The sequence below is a fragment of the Rana temporaria genome, chromosome 11 (assembly GCF_905171775.1).
Source record: "Rana temporaria chromosome 11, aRanTem1.1, whole genome shotgun sequence".
NCBI lineage: Eukaryota > Metazoa > Chordata > Amphibia > Anura > Ranidae > Rana > Rana temporaria.
Window position 1 is genome coordinate 41235119 of NC_053499.1, and position 12753 is coordinate 41247871.

Consider the following 12753-nt stretch of genomic DNA (forward strand, 5'->3'; position numbering starts at 1 on the left):
AATTGCCCCCCCCCCCCCACACACCATCAATTGCCCCCCCTCCCCACCATCAATTGCCTCCCCCTCCACCTGCTGCTCCAGCTCACCCAGAGGCTGCTCTCTCCTTCAGTCTCTGAAGCTCCACATGTAGCCGGCTACATGCATTTCCCCACCTCTCCCTCCACCTCCTCCTCCCTGAGCATCCTCCTCTCTCCTCCTCTCCCCTGTTTAGGGTTTCCAGGGCAATCAGCAGAGAGAGAGGACCAATCCAGGGCCCGGGACCAGGGGCAGCCTCCTTGTCATTGGCCCTGCTGGATCTTTCGAAGCTGGAGGACGTGAGGGAATTATCTGTGAGCTGGGAGGGGAGCCAGAGAACACCCCCAACAACCTGACAGAGAGAAGAGGAGGGAGATGACAGGGGGGGGCTGTGATATATTGTGGGGGGCACAACATGGGGGAGTAAGAGGCTTAGAAATAAAAAATATATAAAAAAAAAGGTGGGGGTCAGCAAACAGCTGTTGATGGTAACAGGTTATTGCAGCATGAGGCAAGAGAAATGAATGATTATTACATAGACAGATGAGGAATAAATAGGTGTGTGGGAGGGAACTCAATGGCAGAGAACATGAGCAAAGCAGAGCAGTGGTTCGCACTCCTGCCGTGCAGCACTGGGGTCCCTGGATGAGCAGTGGGGTCCCCGGATAAGCACTGGGGTCCCCGGATAAGCACTGGGGTCCCTGGATAAGCAGTGGGGTCCCTGGATGAGCAGTGGGGTCCCCGGATAAGCACTGGGGTCCCCGGATAAGCACTGGGGTCCCTGGATGAGCAGTGGGGTCCCTGGATGAGCAGTGGGGTCTCCAGGTGAGCACTGGGGTCCCTGGATGAGCAGTGGGGTCTCTGGATGAGCACTGGGGTCCCCGGATAAGCAGTGGGGTCCCCGGATGAACACTGGGGACCCCGGATGAGCACTTGGGTCTTCGGATAAGCAGTAGGGTCCCACGGATGAGCAGTGGGGTCCCCGGATAAGCACTGGGGTCCCTGGATGAGCAGTGGGGTCTCCAGGTGAGCACTGGGGTCCCTGGATGAGCAGTGGGGTCTCCGGATGAGCACTGGGGTCTCCGGATAAGCAGTGGGGTCCCTGGATGAGCACTGGGGTCCCCGGATAAGCAGTGGGGTCCCCGGATGAGCACTGGGGACCCCGGATGAGCACTTGGGTCTCCGGATAAGCAGTAGGGTCCCACGGATGAGCAGTGGGGTCCCACGGATGAGCAGTGGGGTCCCTGGATGAGCAGTGGGGTCCCCGGATAAGCAGTGGGGTCCCCGGATGAGCACTGGGGACCGCGGATGAGCACTGGGGTCTCCCACGGATGAGCAGTGGGGTCCCTGGATGAGCAGTGGGGTCCCCGGATGAGCACTAGGGTCCCTGGATGAGCACTGGGGTCCCTGGATAGGCACTGGGGTCCCTGGATGAGCAGTGGGGTCCCTGGATGAGCACTGGGGTCCCCGGATAAGCAGTGGTGTCCCCGGATGAGCACTGGGGACCCCGGATGAGCACTGGGGTCTCCGCATAAGCAGTGGGGTCCCACGGATAAGCAGTGGGGTCCCTGGATGAGCAATGGGGTCCCCGGATAAGCAGTTGGGTCCCTGGATGAGCACTGGGGTCTCCGGATGAGAACTGGGGTTCCTGGATGAGCACTGGGGTCCCCGGACACCAGTTCAGTCAGTTCCTTTGAGTTTCCGGTGCAGAAAAAAAAAATAGAGCATGCTGCAAATCGTATCAAAAACGCACCGGAACTGCGTGTGGTGTAAACTGTAAGCAAAAAAACATTTTGTGCCGGGGTCCAGTGCGTTTTTGATGCAATTCCGCATGCATTCCAGATGCTTTTTCTCTTTTTTATTACTGTTTTTTCTTTTAACTGTGCTGGGGTTCCGGTGCATTTTTGATGCATTTCCAGATGCTCGTTGTCTTTTTTTACTGTTTATTTTTTTCTACTGTACTGGGGGTCCGGTGCATTTTTAATCCGTTTCCGTGTGCATTCCAGATGCTTTTTCTCTTCTTCACTACTTTTTTTTTTTTTTACTGTGCTGTGGTCTTGTGCCTTTTTGATGCATTTCCGGATGCATTCCATAAGCTTTTTTCTCTTCTTCTTTTTTTTTTCTACTGTACTGGGGTCTGGTGCATTTTTGATGCGTTTCCGGATATGCATTTCATATGCTTTTATTTTTATTTTTTACGCTTTTGATGCGTTTTTTTTCTGGAACTAGAAAACCCTGGAACTGACCGCACTGGTGTGAACTATGTCATTGGTAACCATATAACCTGCTGTCCATGCGTTTTTGAAGCAAAAACAAAGAAAAACACACTGGACTGCACTGAATGTAATAAAATGCATAAATGCAATAAAATGCATAAAATCACACACATAGGTTGGACTTGATGGACTTGTGTCTTTTTTCAACCTCACCTACTATGTAACTATTAGCTGGATTCACGTAGGGCGGCGTATGTTTCAGCCGGCGTAGCGTATTGTATTTACGCTACGCCACCGTAAGTCAGAGAGGCAAGTGCTGTATTCACAAAGCACTTGCCTCCTAAGTTACGGCAGCGTAGCGTAAATGGGCCGGCGTAAGCGCGCGGAATTCAAATGAGAAACAGGGGGGCGTGTTTTATGTTAATGAATCGTGACCCGACGTGATTGACGTTTTTAACGAACGGCGCATGCCCCGTCCGTGGGCATATGCCAGTGTGCATTGCTCCAAAGTACGCCGCAAGGACTTATTGGTTTCGACGTGAACGTAAATTACGTCCAGCCCCATTCACGGACGACTTACGCAAACGACGAAAAATTTTCAAAATTCGACGCGGGAACGACGTCCATACTTAACATTGGCTAGGCCAGCTTTTTGGTGGAATAACTTTACGCCTGAAAACGCCTTACGTAAACGGCGTATCTCTACTGCGACGGGCAAGCGTACATTCGTGAATAGGCGTATCTCGCTGATTTACGCATTCTAGGCGTAAATCAGCGTTCACGCCCCTAGCGGCCGGCGGAACTAGACAGCTAAGATACGACGGCGCAGGCCGTCGTATCTTAGCTACATTTAAGTGTATCTCAATTTGAGAATACACCTAAATGTACGACGGCGCAGATTCAGAGTTACGACGGCGTATCTACTGATACGCCGGCGTAAACCTCTCTGAATCTGGCTGACTGCATGTGGTGTGAACTGGCCCTTAAGTGTAAACAGCATAGGTAATCGCCGCATGTGCGTTTACCCACAGACAGCCACTGACGTATCTGTCCGCCATCAACTTGTCATTCATTCATGCAGAGCGGCCGCAGCTCAACGTAAAACTCCAGTGATTCCAGCTGCGAGACTCTGCTAATCCTTCCTGTCGGGATTCTCAGACTGCCCTTAATCGCCTGCGTGAATGGGGCATTAATAGGCTGTAGTATGAATATCTGTGGGACAGGGATCTTAGATTGTAAGCAGCCTTGAGGGTAGGGACTGATGTGAATGTACAGAATATGTAAAGCAAAAAATGTCATCGCTGTATAAACGCCCATGACTAGTAGATATGAACGGGTTAATACAGACAGGGTTGGATTTATTTCAGATGCTAGGGGGCGATAGAGGGGCAGAAAAGAGCTCACTGAGCCGTCACTGTGTGTTGTGATGCCAGGTTAATCCTTAGGATTGGGTTATCAGAGGAGATCTGTCAGTCAGGGTCAGTCACAGACCTGAAGTGCTTACATTGCTAATAATGGCGCACAGATTGCAGCCTGACAGATTAGGAGCTGCTAGACTGTCAAGTGTCCTGTCCACAAGTCACTGAATAATCTTAACACTGCTCTCCACACTTATCAGCGCCATTAATTACTAATGTAATTGAATGATAGCGATAGCCGCCCCAGACCTTGGCTCGTTAGCAACTTTCTAATCGAGTTGGCGGCGCTGAGGTTTCTTGAGTTATAAAGAGTTCACTGGCAACCCTGTTTTGTAAGGGAGGTATTTCCCTTCGAAGGGCTCATTCGCACCTGATCCAGCGGGCAAAAGCTGATCTGCATAGATGCCGGTTCAATCGAGTTTATTAACCACTTCCATACCAGGCACTTACGCACCTTTCCGCCCAAGCCAATTTTCAGCTTTCAGCGCTGTCGCACTTTGAATGACAATTGCGCGGTCGTGCGACATGGCTCCCAAACAAAATTGGCGTCCTTTTTTCCCCACAAATAGAGCTTTCTTTTGGTGGTATTTGATCAACTCTGCGATGGGCACACATAGGCGGCACTGATAAGCACACATAGGCGGCACTGATGGGCACTGATGGGCACTCATGGGCGGCACTGGGCACTCATAGGCGGCACAGATGGGCACTAATGGGCGGCACTTATGGGTGGCACTGATGGATACTTATGGGTGGCACAGATGGGCACTGATAGGTGGGCACTGGGCATGGATGGGCACTGTGGGGTGGCACTGATGGACACTGTGGGGTGGCACTGATGGACACTTGGGGTGGCACTGATGGACATTGTGGGGCAGCACTGATCTACCCATGTTGCCAGTCAGTGCCCATTTGTGGGCACTGATTGGCATCTTTTGTTTTTTTTAAAAAAAGCTTTTTTTTTTCTTTTTTAAGACTTTTTTTTTTTTTTGGCCCACCCTGGTGGTCCAGGGTGGGCTTCCCTGGTGGTCCATGTGGCGATCCGAGGGGGGGCTGCGCTGATAAACAATGAGCGCGAACCCCCCCTGTCAGGAGAGCCGCCGATCGGCTCTCCTATACTCGCGTCTGTCAGGCTCTTCCGGTTTACATCGTGATCAGCCGTGATTCGACACGGCTGATCACGTGGTAAAGAGTCTCCGCCGGAGGCTCTTTACCGAGATCGGTGATGCAGGGCGTCAGACTGACACCCCACATCACCGATCGCCACGCTGTGCGCCCCCACGGGCACGCGCGGCATGAAATCCTGCAGGACGTCCATGGACGTCCTGTCAGGATTTCACAACCACTTCCCGGACGTAAATCGGCTATAGGCCGGGCGGGAAGTGGTTAAACACGCCACAATGCACCTTTATACATTCACGCAACTTTATTCGTTTATTGCTAGTATTCGCTTGGACCCCCTTTTGCCGTCAGATCTGCCTTAAAGTGATTGTATAACGCTTCGGGTTTTTTTTTTAACCCCTTCCATACAGGGCATCTTCACCCCCTTCCTGCCCAGACCAATTTTTAGTTTTCAGCGCTTTTCACTTTGAATGACAATTGCACGGTCATGCAACACTGTACCCAAATTAAATATTTATGTTTTTCCCCCCACAAATAGAGATTTCGTTTGGTGGTATTTGATCACCTCTGCGGTTTTTATTTTTTGCGCTATAAACAAAAGAAGAGCGACAATTTTTTTTTAAAAACACAATATTTTTTACTTTTTTATTTAATAAATATCACAATTTTTAAAAAAAAAAATGTTTTTCCTCAGTTTAGACCGATACGTATACTTCTACATATTTTTGTAAAAAAAAAATTGCAATAATCGTATATTGATTGGTTTGCGCAAAAGTCATAGCGTCTACAAAATAGGTGATAGATTTTTTTTTTTTTTTTTTTTTTACTAGCAATGGCGGCAATCTACGATTTTTTTATTGTGACACATCGGACACTTTTGATGTAAATGTGACTGGTAGGGAAGGGGGCACTGAAGGGGTTAAAATGTTCCCAAAAGTGTGTTCTAACTGGAGGGGGGAGGGGACTCACAAGGGGAGGAGACCGATGTGTGTTCCTCTGTACTGGGAACACAGCATCAGTCTCCTCACCTCTGACAGGAGGTGGATCTGGGTGTTTACACACCCAGATCCACACTCCTGCCGTGATCACCGGCAATCACGGGTGCCTGGCGGCAATCGCGGCCGCCAGGCACGCGCGCCGGGTCACGAGCGGTGAACAAAGGACGTCATATGACGTCATATTTACAATGGCCCGGTAAGGAAGGGGTTAAATAACAAACATGTGATACTTACCTCCACTGTGCAGTTCATTTTGCACAGCGTGGCCCCGATCCTCGACTTCTGGTAGCTCTTCCCCGCATATATAACCTCCTAAGAGAAGCGCTCTCCCGGGGGGGTTACCTTGCATCCATAGACGCAGAATGCCGGGCTCGACCCCACCCCCTGGCGCCCGTGTCATTGGATTTGAATGACAGCAGCAGGAGCCAATGGCTGCGCTGCTATTAATCTATCCAGGGCCAGTGCTACCACTAGGCAAACTAGGCAGCTGCCTAGGGCGCGCTGCTGCCTACGGCGCCCCCGGCCGCTGGTGTTCCTACTCTCTAATCTCTGCAGCAAACAACTAAGCTGCCGCTCCATTCGCACATAATGTCAGAGGCACAGCGGCAGCGGAGGACTGCGTTTGTGTCCCGACTCCCAAATGAATGGAAGCAAGCAAATATTCATTGATGGGCACTGGTAGGCTGCATTTGATGGGCACTGGTGAAGCTGCATTTGATGGGTGCTGGTGAGGCTGCATTTGATGGGCGCTGGTGAGGCTGCATTTGATGGGCGCTGGTGAGGCTCCATTTGATGGGCGCTGGTGGGCTGCATTTGATGGGCGCTGGTGGGCTGCATTTAATTGGCACTGGTGGGCTGCATTTGATGAGCGCTGGTGAGGCTGCATTTGATGGGCGCTGGTGAGGCTGCATTTGATGGGCGCTGGTGAGGCTCCATTTGATGGGCGCTGGTGGGCTGCATTTAATTGGCGCTGGTGGGGCTGCATTGATGGGCGCTGGTGAGGCTGCATTTGATGGGTGCTGGTGGGCTGCATTTAATTGGCGCTGGTGGGCTGCATTTGATGGGCTGCATTTGATGGGCGCTGGTGAGGCTGCATTGATGGGCGCTGGTGAGGCTGCATTGATGGGCACTGATGAGGCTTCATTTTATGGGCGCTTCATATAAAAGGTAGAGTATACATGGGCAGGTCAGGGGTGGAGCCAAGGGGGCGGCAGAATGAGGTTTCGTCTGGGGTGTCAAGAATCCTTGCACCAGCCCTGAATCTATTCAATCAAGAGCTGGGACAACGGGCAGAGGGAAAGAGCGTGTCTCCGGTGGGGGAATACAGGACTCAGGTGAGTAAATCGGGGGGGCTGGGGGGCCAGTCAGTGATATAGGATGCATTAAGGTGAAAAAACATGAGGGTTTACAACCCCTTTAAAGTGTTTGTAAACCTCAGACATGAAATATGAACACAGCATATCCCTCTATAGCACAGGTATCAAACACAAGCCCCGCGGGTGTAGATGTAGGTGTAAATTATTGATATATCCAGCCAACTTCAAGTTGAAGACCATTATGACCAAGACGACTTCCATTATTTAATACGATTAAAGGACTTGTGAATCAGCAAGTTCAGAAGCCAACACTAAGATGTTATTGAACGATCATTGCGGAACAAAGCAAGACTCACCAGACAGCAAAAAGATGAATGTGGGACTCACCAGACAGGAGGACTCTACGTGTGGGCAGTGAGCTGAAATATTGGGACCAAACTAATACCTCTTTACTTCTTCTGCATTTTAGGCCTTTGGGGAGAGCAACACAAGGTTTCCTAGGTGTGGTTGAAGGATGAGCTCAGGTAATCCATATAAAGTAAAGTAACATTTTTTTCCCTTTGTGAAAACATAGTACATGGATAAACATGTAAGCCAGAACAGTAATGCAAATGAAAAGAGGATGTCTGGACAGCCACACTCCAAAAATATTGCTTTTTATTGTTAAAACAGGATCACAGGATACATGCTACAGCAAACAGGATACAAGCTGACGCGTTTCACACTATAACTTATAGCTGATGATTAAGCATTAAGCTATAGTGTGAAACGCGTCAGCTTGTATCCTGTTTGCTGTGGTACAAGAGCCTGGAACAAAAGAAGAAGACTTCAACAGAGAGAGTGTCTCAGCCAGCAGAGGTACCTTGTGGACCTGGGCAAAATATGGAGGTTCAGGTTCCTTAACCACTTGGCGACCATCTAACGTACATGGTCTGTGGCAAGTCGGCTCTCCTGTGCAAAATCACATACCTGTCCGTCATTTCGTGCAGGAGCTCTAGGGAGCGAACGTACGCGGACCCGACGCAGTGTTCTTACGTCGTTTCCGTAGCGGCTTTCCCGGCGTATACTTACCCCTGCTTTTATCAGGCGCAGCCAATGTTAAGTATAGCCGGCGTTCCCGCGTCGAATTTGAATTTTCTAACGTCGTTTGCGTACGCCGATTCACAGTGACGTCAGTGGGAGCAATGCACCCTGGGAAATTCCACGGACGGCGCATGCGCATTTAAATCGGCGCGGGAACGCGCCTGATTTAAATAGTACACTCCCCCTAGCCGCGGAATTTGAATTCCGCCGGGGGATTTAGGATCCGCCGCCACAAGTTTGGAGGTAAGTGGTTTGTGAATTAGCCACTTGCCTCTCAAACTTGCGGGAGCGGATCTTAAATCACGTAGATCGAGCGGATCTATAGATCCGCTGATCTACGTGAATCTGGCCCCTTGTGTTTCTGCTAAGCAGGAACTCGGATCTCTGTCTTCCCCCAGTCAGACCATCCCCCACACAGCAAGCACTCCCAGGGAACACATTTAACCCTTTGATCGCTCCTAATGTTAACCCCTTCCCTACCAGTGTCACTAGTACTGTAACAGTGCATATTTTTTAGCACTGATCACTAAAATAATGTCACTGGTCCACAAAAAAAGTGTCAAAAGGGTCAGTTAGGAGTCCAATGTCACAGTCTCGCTATAAGTCCCTGATTGCCACCATTACTAGTACAAAAAAAAAATTACATAAAAATATCCCATAGTTTGTAGACGCGATAACTTTTGCGCAAACCAATTAATATACGCTTATTGAGATTTTACCAAAAATATGTAGCAGAATATATATTGGCCTACACTGATGAAGACATTTTGTTATTGGATGTGTTTTATAGCAAAAAGTAAAACATAATGTTTTTTTTTTTTTTAAATTTACGCTTTTTTTGTTTATAGCGCAAAAATAAAAAGCACGTAGGTTGCCTCTCCGTGGGGGCACTTAAGAAGAGGAGGAGCCATGAGCGCCGCTGGGGGACAATTGATGGCACAGTGGCTGTGTTTGATGGCATGGCACAGTGGTGACAATTGATGGCACAGTGGCGGCATTTGATGGCATGGCACAGTGGTGACAATTGATGGCACAGTGGCGGCATTTGATGGCATGGCACAGTGGTGACAATTGATGGCACAGTGGCGGCATTTGATGGCATGGCACAGTGGTGACAATTGATGGCATGGTGGCTGCATTTGATGGGCCCAGTGGCTGCATTTGATGGGCACAGTGAGGCTGCAATTGTTTTTTTGTTTTTTTTCCGTTTGCGCCCCCCAAAAAATTTGAGCACCAGCCGCACTGCCTTGTGGTACCTGCTGTTAGGGCAGACTTTGTTAGGCTTTTTGCCTGCACAGCTTCACTATAAACTTTACAGCTCATCAAAGCTTAAACAACTTGCTGATAAAATGTCTTGAGAACATCTGATGGGTCAGAGTGACACTGCCAGCACTATTTGAGCCACAGATGGAACCTGTCCCTTAATGGAGAGTTGGCCTTGTTGTAGTGCTCTTTGGCCTCTTCCTTGCAGAACAAAACATTTAACCGAAAGATAAGGTGCCCAGAATAGAAATAATCAGCTGCAGATTGAGACATTTTACAGGGGAAATCTGCTTAGATCTGTAATTGCTGACGCCCATCTTACTTCTTAGATGCGATGCTCTAAAATAGAAACGCAATAAACATTCTCCAACTGGTAAGAAAAAGTGCTTGTGTGGGTTGTGAAAGTGAACATTTTTGTAAATAGAATACTTCTAGACAGAACAGTGAGAGTGGGTATCAAATGTTAACTAAATAAATAGCAAGGCAATACGTTTAAAATGGACCTACACTCAAATCTCATTGCCATTTGAATAGCCTTGCAGGAATAAATATGGTATTTATCAGCATATAACACGCACAGGCGTATAACACGCACAGGCGTATAACACGCACCTTCATTTTAAGAGGGAAGGGCCAGATTCACATAGAATTGCGGCAGCATAACGTATCGCATTTACGTTACACCGCCGCAAGTTTTACGGGCAAGTGCTTGATTCACAAAGCACTTGCCTGTAAACTTGCGGCGGCGTAGCGTAAATCCGTCCGGCGCAAGCCCGCCTAATTCAAATGGGGCGTGTATCATTTAAATTAGGCGCGTTCCCGCGCCGAACGTACTGCGCATGCTCCGTTTTGACATTTCCCGCCGTGCTTTGCACGAAATGACGTCGCACCGACGTAATTTCTTGAACGGCGACGTGCGTTACGTCCTTTCCTATTCAAGGACGACTTACGCAAAAAAATAAAAATTTTAAATTCGACGCGGGAACGACGGACATACTTTAACATGGCAAGTCTAAATTAAAGCCAAGAAATAGCAGCTGTAACTTTACGCCGGGAAAATCCGACTAGCGTCGACGTAAGAGAATGCGACGACCGCGTGTAACTTCGTGGATCGCCGTAAACAGCTAATTAGCATACCCGACGCGGAAAACGACGCAAACTCCACCCAGCGGGCGCCAAAGTATTACACCTACCATCCGAAGGCGTACGAAGCCGTACGCCTGTCGGATCGAAGCCAGAAGCCGTCGTATCTTGGTTTGAGAATTCAAACTAAAGATACGACGCGGCAAATTTGAAAATACGCCGGTGTATCAGTAGATACGCCGGCGTATTTCAGCTGTGAATCTGGCCCGAAGTTTCAAGAAAAAAATTAAATTTTATATAAAGAACTTTGAATCAAAATAAGAGTCAATGCCCATCTGCAGCCTCACAATTGCCCATCAATGCAACTTAACCACTTCAATACCGGGCTTTTATACCCACCTCCATACCGGGCCTATTCTGGCACTTCTCTCCTACATGTACAAATCATCATTCTTTTGCTAGGAAATTACGCAGAACCCCCAAACATTATATATGCTTTTTTTAGCAGACACCCTAGGGAATAAAATGGCGGTCATTGCAACTTTTTATCTTGCACGGTATTTACGCAATAATTTTTCAAACGCCTTTTTTTGGGGAAAAAAATGGTTTCATGAAATAAAACATAACAAAACAGTAAAGTTAGTCCAATATGAAAGATGATGTTACGCCAAGTAAATAGATACCTAACATGTCATGCTTTAAAATTGCGCACACTCATGGAATGGCGCCAAACTTTGTTACTTAAAAATCTCCATAGGCGACGCTTTGACATTTTTTACAGGTTACCAGTTTAGAGTTACAGAGGAGGTCTAGTGCTAGAATTGTTGCTCTCGCTCTAACGCATGTGGCGATACCTCACATGTGTGGTTTGAACGACGTTTACATACGTGGGCAGGACTTACGTGTGCCTTCGCTTCTGCGCGCGAGCTACCGGGGACAGGGGCGTTTAAATTTTTTTTTTATATTTTACTTATTTATTTATTTTTTACACTTTTAAAAAAAATATATTTTTTTTATCGCTTTTATTCCTATTACAAGGAATGTAAACATCGCTTGTGATAGGAATAGTGTGTGACAGGTTCTCTTTAAGGAGAGATGTGGGGTCAATAAGACCCCACATGTCTCGTCCAGGCTGGAAATCATAAGATCGTGAAAACAAATTCACATCGCGCCCGGACCTCCGACAGTGATCTCTATGCTTCCTATACGGCATACGGGCGACGAAGGCACAGGAGAGCCCGGAGAAGCACCGAATGGCGGCGGGAGGGGGGATGTCCCCTCCCACCGCCTATAAGAATGATCAAGCGGCGGAACTGTCGCTATGATCATTCTTATGGTGCGCAGGATCGCCGCCGGAACAAAATGATATCTGAATGATGCCTCTAGCTGCAGGCATCATTCACATATCACCGCACAAAGTCCAGGACGTCATATGACGTCCACCCGGGATAAGAGATCCCCTTTGTGGACGTCATATGACGGTGTGCGGTATTGAAGTGGTTAATCAATGCCCATCTGTAGCCTCACAATTACCCATCAATACAGCTTGATTAATGCCCATCTGCAGCCTCCCCATTGTCATGAATGCAGCCTGATCAATGCCCATCTCAGGGAGGGGGGTGGGATGAGCGCCATCAGATTACATACAGCGAAAATCTCCTGTTTACTCGGCGGCCTCTTTAATACAAATCCCGCCTCCTGGACCGGCTTCTATGACAGACAGAACACTGGTCCAATGCCAGCCCAGGAGACAGGACTTCCTATTACAGAGGCCGCTGAGTAAACAGTAGATTCTCGCTGTATGTAATCTGACGGCACTCGTCTCGCCTCCCTGCCCATTCTCTCTGAAGCAGCCCAAATTGCAATAAGAGGAGGAGAAGCACTTACACTGATAGAGCGATTATTTACCATTGAAAAAACAAGTGGGAATATATCGAGTAGGGATGTCCCGATACTAGTATCGGTATCGGTACCGATACCGAGCATTTCCCGAGTACTTGTACTCGGGGGGAAATGCTCCGATGCTTCACCTGATACCTGGGCAGTCAGGTATCGGGTGGGGGAAGTTACAAGTCTTCTCCGTGCTGTCTTCTCCCCCGTGTTGTCTTCTTCCCCGTGCCGTCTTCTCCCCCTCTGTGCCACTCTCCCCCTGTGCAGTCTTCTCCCCCCTCCGTGCACCTCTCCCCCGTGCCGTATTCTCCCCCTCCGTGCCGCTCTCCCCCCGTGCAGTCTTCTCCCC

General features: G+C 48.8%; 1 protein-coding gene across 2 annotated transcripts in view; it reads right to left on the reverse strand.

Annotated features, from left to right (window-relative positions):
- Window positions 1–192, reverse strand: part of FADS2 (fatty acid desaturase 2) — a 62833-nt gene extending 62641 nt beyond the window's left edge. For both annotated transcript variants that reach the window (XM_040328418.1, XM_040328419.1), the window contains exon 1: window positions 87–192. The gene's annotated coding sequence lies outside the window, so the exon portion shown is untranslated. The remainder of the gene's footprint in view (window positions 1–86) is intronic.
- Between the last annotated feature and the right edge of the window lie 12561 nt (window positions 193–12753).